Source organism: Ornithodoros turicata, chromosome 10 (assembly GCF_037126465.1).
Source record: "Ornithodoros turicata isolate Travis chromosome 10, ASM3712646v1, whole genome shotgun sequence".
In the NCBI taxonomy this organism is placed as follows: domain Eukaryota; kingdom Metazoa; phylum Arthropoda; class Arachnida; order Ixodida; family Argasidae; genus Ornithodoros; species Ornithodoros turicata.
This window is the reverse complement of record NC_088210.1, coordinates 28,571,151-28,585,239: the sequence shown is the minus strand read 5'-3', so window position 1 is coordinate 28,585,239 and position 14,089 is coordinate 28,571,151. Positions and strand designations below refer to the sequence as shown.

Below are 14,089 nucleotides of genomic sequence, written 5' to 3'. Positions count from 1 at the left end.
GACTTCCCTGTTGTAAATCACAGAATGTAGCGCACGTTTATGACACTTCGAACGCCAGTAGCAATTCCGCGAAAATGCAACCCCTTGCTGTTTTTTTTTTCTTTTTTTTTTTAGTTCAGTTTTGGCACCGCGAATTAACAGCAGTGGCGGTGTACCTGAGGCGTGGAGGTATGACAGGGACGACCTGAGGTGGAACTATGGTGAACTCGGGGAACTGTGCCGACATATCCGTCAGGAAAGTTTGCCGAAAAACGCGCGGGAAACCGCAGATCTAGCTTTGATCACATCACATTCTTCAGCACAACCCTCCAGCCGCTGGTAGAGAAAAGGGTTTATGACTTTAAAAATAGCGTCCCGCTCAACGCAAGCTGCTAGCGTCACTTATCATTCATAGGTTTATGGTCAGTGTGGAGTTCCGTATTGAGCAGAGACAGCAAAGTGAACCGTAAAAGGTACCGCTGCCGGTTCGCAAGCAGAACACCTATGTGCGGCATAGCAGAAATCGTCTGCTAGCTTTTGCCCCCTGTTTTTCTCTACCTTTTTGCAGCCTACCGTTTCTTTCTTTTTTTTTTTCCCCCTTCCGTCCAGTTCTTCCGCCGTTTCGTGTCACCTCTCACTTCTTTTTTTTTTCTTTTTTCTTCTTTCGGTCCGTGCTTTTTTCTCGTTTTCCTTTGCTCTTCTCTTTTTATCTGTCATCGACGTGTTCCCTGCCATCTGGTGGTCCTTCGAAGAACTACGTCTTACTACCCGCGCCCCGCTACTGCTGGTTCCGCTCTTGCCTGTTTGTGTACTCTGCGAGGGAAACTTTCAAAAACACCGGGCATGGCGACGCTTCGAGACGTGTTTCTCGCCACGATTCACACGGGCGGAGTTCGGACGAAGAAGACGAAGCAGAAGACACTACGCTAGAAAGGTAACTCTCCACGTTTTGTTTTTCTCACTGCATATGCGTTGCCGGCTGATGGTTCGCTCGGACATTTCCCAACTGCGAAGGGAACGGAGAGAGAGAGAGGAGCTTCCTTTTTTTAGAGGCCCGGGGGTCCCGTGATGCCAAGAGCTTGACTGTGCTTTTTTTTTCTTCTTCTTCTTCTAACAGGCGGATTTTTTTGTTTTTGCGCAAGCGCGGTCCGTTAGCCACGCCCAAATAAACACAGATGTGAAAAATATCTCTCTTTTGGCGTCTGAACACGGATTTGTGTTCCTCCATTCTTTATGACGTATTATGCGGCCGTGTTTTTGTATCACCCTTGTCAGACGCGTGCTTTGATTGAGTGTATCCGTGTCCGCTGCTTTGGCGAGCTGTCTTTTTTTGTAGCCTAGTGCTATCGTGCGCGGAGCGATGTCGCCCTCCTTGAGCTACTGTTATCGTTTCTGCTTTTGTGTGTGTGTGTGTGTGCGCGCGCGCGTGTTTACGTGCCCATTTGCAACATGCTATTATCGTTTATGAAGGGAGGAAGAAGCAGTATGCATATGGACACGGTTTACGTACTTTTTTTTTATCTGCCATATTGCATTTTGTATGTTGGCAACACAGGGAGGTGAGACGGGGTTGTTGTGGGACATATCGGGTAGGTCATCTTTTCGAATGGAGTTCCTTTGTAACGATTTTTATTTATCTCGATTTTTGCGAAATTTATTTAAGAAATGACTGCATCCAGAGCAGCTTTGAGAATACTTATTCGCGACTTTTTACATAATTACGGGACAACTATCACCACCGAGGTTAAATCAAAACGTGTGCAACTAGCTGTCAAAAGTAATACGTAAAGGAATCTATAAGTTACAAGCTGAACGTGTTTTTACGATTTTGCTACCTGTAATCAAGTCCTGTAAGTAAACCTCCACAAAGTGCTGCAGCTAAGTGCAAACGACAACGACTTGTCGCTAGTAGTTGTGTCTATTACTTCTGCAATACAGGGTGTTTCACCAGACTTGTAAAAAAATTGCATTAAAAACATCTACTTGTCTGAAAATTATAAAGTCAACGGTATTTATCTCGGAGGAGCTTTTGCCACGACTCCCGACCATTTTTATCGAATTGAAGTCGAGAGAATTTGAATTTTCTGAATTGAGCTCCGAAATTTGTCAGGCTAACCTCACGCTTGGTTTTTCCGGAAACAGTAAACGCTTGACAGGCTTACCCCCCCCCCCCCCGCCCGCCCGCCCATTCCATTGCAAAATGCATTCTCTACTACAATAGAAATAGATAAGGGGGAGGGGGTGGTAATTGGGAAAGCCGGCGTCTTTTCGAGGCGCGCAAACTGCCGGCCGAGCTGGGTTTCTCCGTGAATGCAAGATGCGCGGCGGCGGAAGAGAACGGCGACCTGCCTCTTCCCGTTTCAGTCTCATTCTTGTATCAGATAACTTTGCGGTGTAACCGTGTTGCCGCTATCAGCAGAAGCATAAAAACGTAAAAGGGAAAGGGTCCATGGCCTCCTCGCACGGCTAGCTTCTTTCGGAGTTCGGAGCGCGGCTAACACCTTGCGCGCTTCGAAATGACGGTTCTCGCTTGTTTTCTTTCTTTCTTATTTTTTTTTTCCTAGCTATTACCACTGTACTAGTACACTCTTAGCGATGACCTTCACCGCATAGCATACTCCTAGCCAACCAACATCTCGAATGATACCGTTACCTGCCGTGATATGTTGAAAACGGGAGGCGTACGCCTTTTCTGTGACAATTATGAACAGCATAAGTGTCACAGAAAAGGCGTACGCCTCCCGTTTCCAACAAATCAGGGCAGATAACGATATCATTCGAGATAATGGTTGGCTAGGAGCTTGCTATGTGGTGAAGTTCATTTTTAAGAGTGTAGGGAATGTATTTTACAGTGGAATGGGCTAAATCCGACCTCAATGGGCTGTTTCTGAAAAAAAAAAAAAAAAAAGAACGTAGGGTTGACTTGGCAAATCCGTGAGAGAGAGAGAGAGAGAGAGAAATACATGATGACGATGATATGGGGATGACTTCCGCTCATTGAGCAGAATGCTACCCCATTGCTATTGGGGGAAAATGAGAGGATGGTGATGAGGATGATGCTGACGACGCTGACAGGAGCGACGACACATCCGTGAGCTCAATTCACAACATTCAATTTCCCGCGACTTAAACTTGATGAAAGTGCTCGGAAGTAACTGCAAAAGCCCCTCAGAGATAAACAGCGTTGACCCCATAATTTTCAGACCAGTTGATTTTTTTGTACCAGTTTTCAACACGTTAGCTAAAACGCCCTGTATAAACTGCTGCGACAACGCTGAAGAGAAACTTTCACGAACCAGTAAAAAAGAGCTCAACACCACGCCGTGGATATGGAGGCCGTTGGTTACCCTTAAGAATGAACTTCACCGCATGGCACGCTCCTACACTTTAAAAACTGCACTTCACCGCATAGCACGCTCTGCGCCAACCATTGCCACGAATGATATAGGGTTTTACCGCTTCTGATTCGAAGAGAGAGGGGTACGCCTTTTTGTGTCAATTTGGATGCATGATGATTGACACAAAAAAGGCGTACGCCTCCCTCTCTCCTCGAATCAGAAGCGATAACCCTTTCGTGGTAATGGTTGGCGCATAGCGTGCTATGCGGTGAAGTTCAGTTTTAGAGTGTAGGCAACCATCATCTCGAATGACAATGTTCTCTATCATAATTTGATGAAAGCGGGGGCGTACATGATTTTTGTAGCAATTATGAACTGCATAACGCGACAAAAAGGCGTACGCCCACTTCTCCCTTCGAATTCGACGCTGACAGGAGCGACGACACATCCGTGAGCTCAATTCACAACATTCAATTTCCCGCGACTTAAACTTGATGAAAGTGCTCGGAAGTAACTGCAAAAGCCCCTCAGAGATAAACAGCGTTGACCCCATAATTTTCAGACCAGTTGATTTTTTTGTACCAGTTTTCAACACGTTAGCTAAAACGCCCTGTATAAACTGCTGCGACAACGCTGAAGAGAAACTTTCACGAACCAGTAAAAAAGAGCTCAACACCACGCCCATCAACATGAGCTTACGCAGGAAGCAACCTTACGTTTTCTGTGCAGTATGAAAAGACGACGAGTCAAAGCTTATAGAGATTCGAGGAGCCAAAATCAGGATTAAAGTTCAGTTAACCGCAATCTGCCTCGCGATATGTACTTATAGTGTGCGCCATAGAATACACCGCACTTTCTTCTGGCTATCCTTTCAACGTTTTACGACTTGTTTGGAAAGCACCTGGGTGATGAGCAGTTACGAATCGGGCATAATACGGACTTATCTTTTTACAACCGACGCTTGGGACATCGGGCGCTACCGGTTGGGGCACTGACTGGACGCGGTTGAAAGGGAGCATTGCCACGTGCACGGACCCTCTGGTACTGCTATAATTTCAGATGTCGTTTGGAAACTTCTTCCGTCTTTTTGCGCTGAGATGGGCCTCGCAGCATGTGTTGCAAGAGGAATGAAATACTGGCGCCTCTCAACGCGATCGTGTGCACTATCACGATTACTATTACGTATTATTATTCCGTGTTAGCGACCGCGAAGCAACTGTAGCTATGAGCGGCGTACAGATGTGGACAGATGGAGAGAGGACAGCTAGAAGAAGAGGGGGGCAGAAGGGGGTTAGTATGCGTCCTGGGCCGACTTCGGGGGAACTGTGTCGATAAAGTACGGGAGAGTGCTCGAGCAAATATAACCCATTTTGTTTTCCAGAAGTCCTGCTTTGTTGCACTGGGTAAAAACCTTTTCCTCTTTGCAATGCTTGTCTCTTAAAAATGTACAGGTATAACAGATGTGCTGGAGTATTCTGAGCTAAAAAAAAATACTATTTCGTATAGCGCAGTGTACGGATCGCGAATACGGATCATTACACACGGCATTTTCAACGATTTTTTCTTTTCATCTTCTTCGGGTGTTGATGCAGATTGTTTGTGCATTTTATTTTTTAAATTAAACGTTCAAAAGTATATCGATGGACAATAAAAAATTGATGTATCGAATAAACTATTTTGTAAAATCAAAATACATTGCAATATTGATTTTCCTTTTTCATTTTCACTCATTTTTATTTTTTATCATTATCAATTTCTGGTTTTGAGTACGACTAATCTGTGAGCACCCTGTGAAGTACCCTTTTCTCGAGCTTTAAAAGTTGATGATATTATTTATATATAAAATTATGATATATAAGATTATGATATATAAAAGTTGATGATGATAATGATAGTACCGGGTTTTACGACTAGATAAAACCACGATTATGAGCAACGTCACAGCGGTTGGTCGGCGGAATTAGAATAGGTTAGACATCGGAACAACTTGGTCGCTCTGCATATTAGTGATTCGTAGATAATTGGTTAATTAAGCCGCATACAGCCGAAAATATGGCGGTTTTCTGACTTTTGATTTTTTTCCTGTCTCGGACAATGGAAGAGCTAAACCATCATCCACCACATTTTCTCGTTACCAACTTCAACCCCCTCCTTGTTTGTGTCACTTTCTCGCTGCTTATCGCACTTCCAGGCACGGAGCCAAAAAAACGATAGATGAAAGTTCATGACCATTTTTCCTCTCTCTCTCCTCAACTATATTCCTTTCTGCCAATATCTGCCTCCGCCATCAGCCCAAGTAATATGCCTTTAATTTGCGACCGTCCAAAAGGATGTCCCCGCGCGACCTCAGATAATAAATCTAAAAAAAATGACAAGGGTGCTTCTTCGGTGGACATTGCCTCGGGTGTTGGGGCAAACAGAAGAAAGAAGCAAAACGAAGCGGCACGAAGATAAAGAGAACACATGGATGCAATCGACGGCGACCTTGCGAAGGCCGTTCGTGCCCGTCGACGTCTTGCTGTGGTTTTTCTCGCCCTTTTCCCTCAGTCTTGTTATTGACGCTTTATTTTTGCCTTCGTTTTAGTCTCGTGCGTTAAACGTCACAACTCTGCGCGTGCGTGACTTGTTCCAGATTCGGAGAAACGATATGGAGGCCGTTGGTTACTCTTAAGAATGAACTTCGCCGCATAGCACGCTCCTACACTTTAAAAACTGCACTTCACCGCATAGCACGCTCTGCGCCAACCATTGCCACGAATGATATAGGATTACCGCTTCTGCACTCTTAGAAATGAACTTCACCGCATAGCACGCTCCTAGCCAACCATAACCTCGAATGATATCGTTATCTTCCCTGATTTGCTGAAAACGGGAGGCGTACGCCTTTTTTGTGACAATTATGAACAGCATAAGTGTCACAAAATAGGCTCCTCCTCCCGTTTTCAACAAATCAGGGTCGAGAACGTTGTCATTCGGAATGATGGTTGGCTAGGAGCGTGATATGTGGTGAAACTCATTTTTAAGAGTGTGATTCGAAGAGAGAGGGGTACGCCTTTTTGTGTCAATTTGGATGCATGATGACTGACACAAAAAGGCGTACGCCTCCCTCTCTCCTCGAATCAGAAGCGATAACCCTTTCGTGATAATGGTTGGCGCAGAGCGTGCTATGCGGTGAAGTTCAGTTTTCAGAGTGTACAGTCGTGTTCAACCTACACTCTTAGAAATGAACTTCGCCGCATAGCACGCTCCTAGCCAACCATCATTTCGAATGATATCGTTATCTGCCCTGATTTGTTGAAAACGGGAGGCATACGCCTTTTCTGTGACAATTATGAACAGCATAAGTGTCACAAAAAAGGCGTACGCCTCCCGTTTTCAACAAATCACGGCAGATAACGATATCATTCGAGATGATGGTTGGCTAGGAGCGTGCTATGCGGTGAAGGTCATTTCTAAGAGTGCAGCTAAAGCTGCAAACCATTAGGACAGTAAACAATTGACGGAATTGGCTCCAGATGCAACGAGTGTTTTTTTTTTTTTAATCACGCAGCCTATATACACCACCAAGTACCCTTTTCCCCTATTTGCTTTTTCCAACACAATACAATACAATTTCCGTGAAGCGCTTGGGTACGAGGAGAGACATGATTTATTTTGCGGTGAAGACGATGGGGAGTCATCGACTGGCTGTCTGTCAAAAAAGTCATGTGTTGGAAGGGGTCGTCAAGGTCGTGGTTGTTTTCCATCACTCAAGGTCCTACACCGCGGGGCTTTTTTAGACACCCCAGTGTCTTCAAGTCTTCTTTTTTTTTTCTTTTTTTTAGAAGATCCGCCTAAAAAAGAAAACACACAAAGAGAGCTTCACTGTTCCCTCGGCATTCGGGGAAAGAGGCACTTGAACGCTGTCTCCACTTTGGAATAACATTTGTTTTGAGTCTAGCGGTAAGGTATGCCGCGTTAACCGGGGGGCATCCTGAAAAACGCGAAGGAGTTGCAATATTTCGAACGGTATTTCTTACAAAAAAAAAAAAAAAATCGGCGGATAGCTTTATCCCTGTACGTGTTTCCTCTACTTTTTTTTTTTTTTTTATTTATTCGGCAGTTCACGCCTGGGAACCAATCTAAAGCGCTTGCGGAAGCTTCCGGGGAAGAACTGAAGGCGCCAATACAAATTGCGATTATAAATGCGAAGAAAAGAAAGGACCGGATCGCATTAAAATAAATATTAAAGAGGAGTGAGGGGGCAATGGAGGAAAGAAAGGGAAATGGATATCACTTGCATTCTGAAGAAACAAGAAAGATAATGAGAACAATCAACCCGTTCGCGGATGGAGAGAGAGAGAGAGAAATACATGATGAGGATGATATGGGATGGGAGCTTATAGTGTTGTTCACAAAATGAGCAATCGGTGCATTAAATGTGGACTAAGGCTCATGGTTGACAGATAGTGGTTTTGGAGAAATTCAGTGGATGTTCTCCAGAATGTAAACATGCCTTTAAAATCGGAAATGATCTCATCATAATTCTCTCTCTTCTTTTTTGCTTTTTGCATGTGTAGAGTACAACCGCACAACATGCGTTGAAGATGCTGCAACCGGAAGCAATACGAGAATCGAATGTTCCCCCAAGAATACTAAATCGGAAAACCAGATGCGGATAGGAACATTTGAGCCTTTCAACATATAGGATAGTCTCAATCATAATTGTAACAGATGCGGCTTTTCTCTTGTAATACTTTCTCGTGTGTGTGACGTAACTGGACACTGCGACTCCTGTCGTGACACAGGACACGACGAGGCTACTTTGTATGGAGAAATCCTTGTACAGTCACCGAGGTGACATCTCGTCAGCGAGGAAAGGAAGCTTTTTTTTCCCGCTATCTTCAACTCGTTTACGCAAACGATCCTCTGTCGTGGATGACGTGCGACTCCTGTTGTCGTCCTGAAGACACAAATCGATGCGGCAGAAATAAGAATGGAAGCACCGTCAACTGCCGTCCTTCCCTGATTCACATCTCATTGCCTGCACCCCACTTTGCCATCTGCCTCTGTCTGCCGCGTAATCTGTAGTGTTGCTCTCGCTATACGTCTCGTCATTGGAGACGCTACCTGCTAACTCGTTGCTGCTGTTGAACTCGTAGTGTTTTCATTCATGTACATGAATTTTATACCTGGAAATCTTTAAAACACAGCATGGCATGCAGTCCCCACCCTGTGAGGTTCATTTAGTCCACGTACTTACTTCCTAAAGGGATTAATTCTTGTGACAATGCATTATTTCGTCCCCAAAGGGACTAAACCTACTCTTTCTTTCTTTTATTTTCTTTTTTTTTTTTTTTTTGAGTACAGGAACACGACGAACACACGGCTCAGCGGGTTTTGAGTCGTGTGTTCGTCGTGTCCCTATAGTCGTGCCTATAGACGTCATGAAGTTTGTCCACCCGCCTGCCTGTATCTATGCCATATGCTCTAACACACTCTTCTCAGATACTTCTTAATATAAGATACTCGAGAAGCGATCGTTGTAAAACATTCGTTATCGACGACTTTACTGCCCCCCCCCCCTCAAGTCCCTTCTCTTTTCTTATCTTTCTTCTTGTCACGCTGTTGAAGTCACGTGACTGTTCGTTTCGTAGTAACGCGCGCCACGTATCCGTTTTGTCCCACCCATTCTAATTGATGTTGGATCCGATCTTGTCTCTCTCTTTGTAGGAGGAAGCCATATATTGAGGAATAAGGGACGCGGGAAGGTTAACGAGATCTCCTCCGCTCATTAGTGGCTCTCCTAATTGGTGACGACGCACAGCCTGGAAAGGAGGAATGGAGAGGAGGAGGAGGACTTGATTTTGTTAAAAACGCAGCCGCGGAATATATGGTTGCCACCGAGAGAAAAGAAAAAAAAACTGAAGTGGGGGCTTATACGTTCTCTGAAGTGTTGTAGAATATTTGTACGCGTGGCTTCATTTTTTTTTTCTTTTTTTTTTGAGTTTTATGTTTCTTTTTTTGAGGTAGAAAAAGATCGATGGAAGAAGAAGAAGGAGAAGAAAAAAACCAGGAAAAAGTTCGAAAAGCTTTTTAAAAAAAGGACGCCAATAATTATATGTAAGAGAAGAGCCGTATACGTGTCGGAAAGGAGAAATGAAGATCAGGTGAGAAGCGGTTTGGAATGGGAGTGTTACCTACGTGAGTACTTGAGTCGGATTACGTGTCTAATGCACGGATAGTGAGGTTCGAACGAGAGTCCAAATTTTTCTTTATTTGATCCGGCACGAGTGACTGATCTTGCGCTAAAAAAGAACAAAAAAAAAAGGAAGCGTATAGTCGGGGTCGGAGAACACGTGTAGGCGCTATAACAAAAGTCACGATTAAAAGAAGAGAAAAAAATTCATATCCGTATTATTTTTATCCGCATAAAACTCTAAAAATGACGCTTGAACGATGACGGGCATCGACCCCTCGTCATTCGAGCCTCAACAGACAAGTATCCCTCACAATTCGTTTTAATGTAGCCTTTATACGATGGTAAATAACGCAATAATGATTAATTAATGTGCGTACAAATAAACTGTAGAGGGGTTCCAAGTTTTTGCCGGATCAATGTAAAAGACCGTTGTTATTAAATCGATGTGAACCCACCGCAAGTATCTCCGCCAGTGAGGCACCGCGAGACGAGGTCACGTGCCTTCGAGAACCAATGGGAAATGTGACGTGTCGCCTCTGTGACGTCAGAGCTTGACGTGTGATCAAGGGTTTATATCTCCTCAAGCACGACATGCAGTAAAAAAGAAGACAAAAGAAAATACGTCAACATTTCGTGTGCCGAACACTCTTAGAAATGAACTTCACCGCATAGCACGCTCCTAGCCAACCATAATCTCGAATGATATCGTTGTCTGCCGTGATTTGTTGAAAACGGGAGGCGTACGCCTTTTTTGTGACAATTATGAACAGCATAAGTGTCACAGAAAAGGCGTACGCCTTCCGTTTTCAACAAACCAGGGCAAATAACGATATCATGCGAGATGATGGTTGGCTAGGAGCGTGCTATGCGGTGAAGTTCGTTTTTAAGAGTGTATAGAATGCGCCTTCTACGGGACAGGAAATGTCAACGAGAATTTTTTACTTAATTTTCTTCTTCCTTCTTTGTCTTTAACATAAAATTAACATAACAACATAATTTACCATAAATTTAAAATAAAATTTATCGTTATAAATTCTAACGACAATTTGTTGACACTTTGACATGTGGTGCGTCCCACTCGTTGGTGATGACCACCAAGGTCGTGCTGAACACTGGGAGGTGGTGGGTTCGAACCCTACCAACCGCCTGTGCTGTCTGAGGTTTTCCCTGAGTTTTCCGAAGACTTTCCGGGCGAACGTCGGCACAGTTCCCCCTGAAGTCGGCCAAGGACGCATACTAAACCCCCCCTGTTCCCCCCACTCCTTCCCCGCTGTGCTCCCTCCATCTGTCCACGTCTGTACGCCGCACATAGCCACAGCTGCTTCGCGGCGCTAACACTGAATTTAAAAACAAAACTTTGACACCGTGTCGTTCATTACAGATTTCACGCATTCTACGGCACGCGAAATGATAACTTGAATATTCAAGTAATAAAACCTATAACCTAGATGCTAGATGCTTAGAAGACTAGATCCTAGAACCTAGAAGCCATCTTTGACTTCTTCCGTATTGACCATCATTCCATTTGTGCAGGCGAAGGTCATTGGATTTACACGTCGCCCTTACAGACCCCTCCATCCAATGGGATATCCCTTAGGAGGATAACGGCGAGAAATAAGCACGAAGGCACATACGCGAATAGAAGACGGTTGTTGGTGTATGTTTTATAGATACGCGTTTTCTTCTTTCTTCGTCTGCGTTACTTTCTTGCTCACGCGGCGTGTGGAAGGACAGCTAAAAGCGCGAAGCACATTTGTCACTCGAGGAACTTTGTTTGTTTAGATAGGGAGCTCTATATACATTAGTAGCAAGATTACGCGCAATGTGTGGATATGGGGTATATTTAGCGGGGTAATCCTTTGGGAGGGGGTAGGCCTTGAGGGACGGTAGGGATCGAGGAAGTCTCAGAGCGGTCGGCAGGGGAGGATCGGGATGGGAGGTAGCGCGAGACCTGATGGTAGTATATCCTCGCTAAATATACACATATTCACACATTCCCTCCTGTGTTGGAATGTGCGTGTAGGTTTCAGATAGGGAAAATAGCTCTTGCTTATAGGAGTGTGACTTGGTCTTTTTCCCTTTTTTTTTTTTGTCCCGCAGACCATTAGTGTATAGGAAGGGAAAAAAGGTTCTTGGAGTGGGCGCAGCTTTTCTGGGTTTCCGTGCTTCACTCGACGTACGGTGTTGTTGTTGCGTGTTGTTTCGTATTCCATCAGTGTCAGTTATTTATGACGTGGTCGTCTCTGATGTTTGTATGAATGAGATTTGTGTTGTAAGCCATTATGTCTTTTATCGGAGCGTCCCCAGCACTCGTCATCATTTAAATAAAGTGTTTTCTTTTTTTCTTATGGAAGCGTGTGTAGGCTTCAAATGAGTTGGATTTATTTGCCTTGCATTACACACATATATATGAGTAGATTAACCTAGAGTATGCTTAAAGCGTTGCCGCGCGTGATCATGTTCTGTCCGTTGCTCCTGGGGAAGTCCTCTCTCTCTCTCTCTCCCTGTAACATGGTTGCCAACCTATAAGCGTGAAACCGAAACTAAGACTTGCATTTTGCCTATACGTGGACAAATCATTAACTAAAATGCCATTGTATATGAGAGAACTGACGCGCCCTTGGAAGTCGCTGGGGAGCTGTGTTAGCTTAGCTCAATTGGTAGAGCCGTGGACCGGTAATCCAGAAGATGTGGGTTCGAGTCCTACAGCTGGCTAACCTTTTCAGTGACTTTCATCTTTCATCGTCAACGATCGTATTACTGCGCTGTCAGGATAATGACTGGCTCCAATTCTGCTATCGCATTTCCAGAAAGAAATCTAATTATTTATAGTTAATTAATTAAAAAAAATTGACTACCATCTTTGAGCACTACTCTGCCAGGTGATCTTCGGGCACCTGTCACTCGTATCTGTGTCATTGTAATTTCTTCCTTCTTCTCTCTCCACAACTGTTACGGACGGACCTACACGGCTGTCGACGTTGGCTAAAGGTTTCGCTTTGATAATGGTAATTAAATTAACGCACATTTAAGGGAACTTTCAGGTATCGTTTCTTTGCATGTCACGTTTCCTATAGCCATACTGACTGGGAACTCATTGCAGCGCGGCGACAATAACAACTGCGTATCACTATCACACACACACACACACAAAAAGAACGAACTTCACCACATAGCACGCTGAAGGCCAACCATTTAATTTAATAATTGGGTGTTTACGTCGCGAGACAACTGAGAGGCCAACCATTGTACAGAGTGATAACTCTATCACTCCTGATTTGTGGAAAGCGCGGGGTGTACACCTTTTTGTGCATTTCCGCGTAAGTGTCACAAAAAGGCGTACGCCTCCCGTTTTCAACAAATCACGTGGAGAGAATGATGGTAAGCTACGAGCGTGCTATGTGGTGAAGTTCATTTTTTTCTAAGAGTGTGAGTATCACTATGTATACTTATGCATGTACACTCTAAAAGAAAAATCTGGACTTCTCCACATAACACGCTGTGCGCCAACCATTATCATGAAGAATGATAGGGTTATCGCTTGTGATTCAACGACAGAGGGGGACGTAGGCCTTTTTGTGTCAATTTGGATATATGATAATTGACACAAAAATGGGTACGCCCCCTGTCCCATCGAATGAGCAGCGATAACCCTATCCTTCGTGGCAATGTTTCGCACACAGCGTGATATGCGGTGAAGCTCTGTTTTTAGAGGGTATAGTATAATACATGAGTACGTGTACCAATCATAATTGCTACTTTTGACTATACGCAAGCAGCACAACATATTGGCCCAATATTGAACCGATATTGGCAGTACTGGCCCAATCTCGGTCCAATATTGGGCCAGCATTGCCAATAAATCCAATATTGGGTGTACTGTTGTATACTGTTTTGCATGTATTACATTCAAGAAATGGCCCCGTTACGAAAGTAAAAATGAGCCCGGATTTTTGTAACACGTCTGAAATCACTTGTTCACTTGAGAAACCAACCCCTCCGCAGCAGCAACTATTTTGGCCGCCCAAATACCTGTCACCCAAGGAACCACATACGGATATATCATCACTTCCCCTGGTGCATATAAATAAGAGCGAACATCTCGCGTGGGAGCCCTGGCATCTTTCCCGCATAACATTTTTTCCCCTCTTCACTCTCTCTCATTTAGGCATCATCACTGTTTAAGGTATGCGCCTTTCAGCTGTTTGTTGATGCGTTGTGACGTCACTTCCGAAAGAAAGAAAAAAAGCAACCGTGTGTATCCATATCAGGGACCTCAGGGTTGGAATGTTCCGAGCATAACCTAATGAGCTTGGGAAATTTTACCACGTCTCTTTTTACACGTATGCGCGGATGTGTATGGACGCCTTGTGCTTCACAACGGGGTGTTCGTATTTTGAGATTACTTCCGGTGTGCGTGGGATGATGAATAGTGGCTGCGTGTAGCGATAAGTCGGTGAGGTTGTTTGGGCGTATACGGGGGTTGTACGGTGAATAGAGTCATGAATGGATGTGTACAGCGAGAAGTAATGGTTCGAAGATGAACCGTCTGGTGCACTGCGGCCGAGCGCAATGGCGTGTTCGACGCCAT

At 44.4% G+C, this 14,089-nt stretch overlaps 1 protein-coding gene and 1 long non-coding RNA gene across 3 annotated transcripts in view; one reads left to right on the top strand and one right to left on the bottom strand.

The window, feature by feature from the left end:
• LOC135369702 (uncharacterized) overlaps window positions 1-14,089 on the bottom strand; it is a 181,939-nt gene that overhangs the window by 38,762 nt on the left and 129,088 nt on the right. The gene's annotated exons all lie outside the window — the stretch shown is intronic.
• Window positions 733-14,089, top strand: part of LOC135369700 (zinc finger protein rotund-like) — a 141,159-nt gene continuing 127,802 nt past the window's right edge. Inside the window, exon 1 of the mRNA XM_064603218.1 lies at window positions 733-913. The gene's annotated coding sequence lies outside the window, so the exon portion shown is untranslated. The remainder of the gene's footprint in view (window positions 914-14,089) is intronic.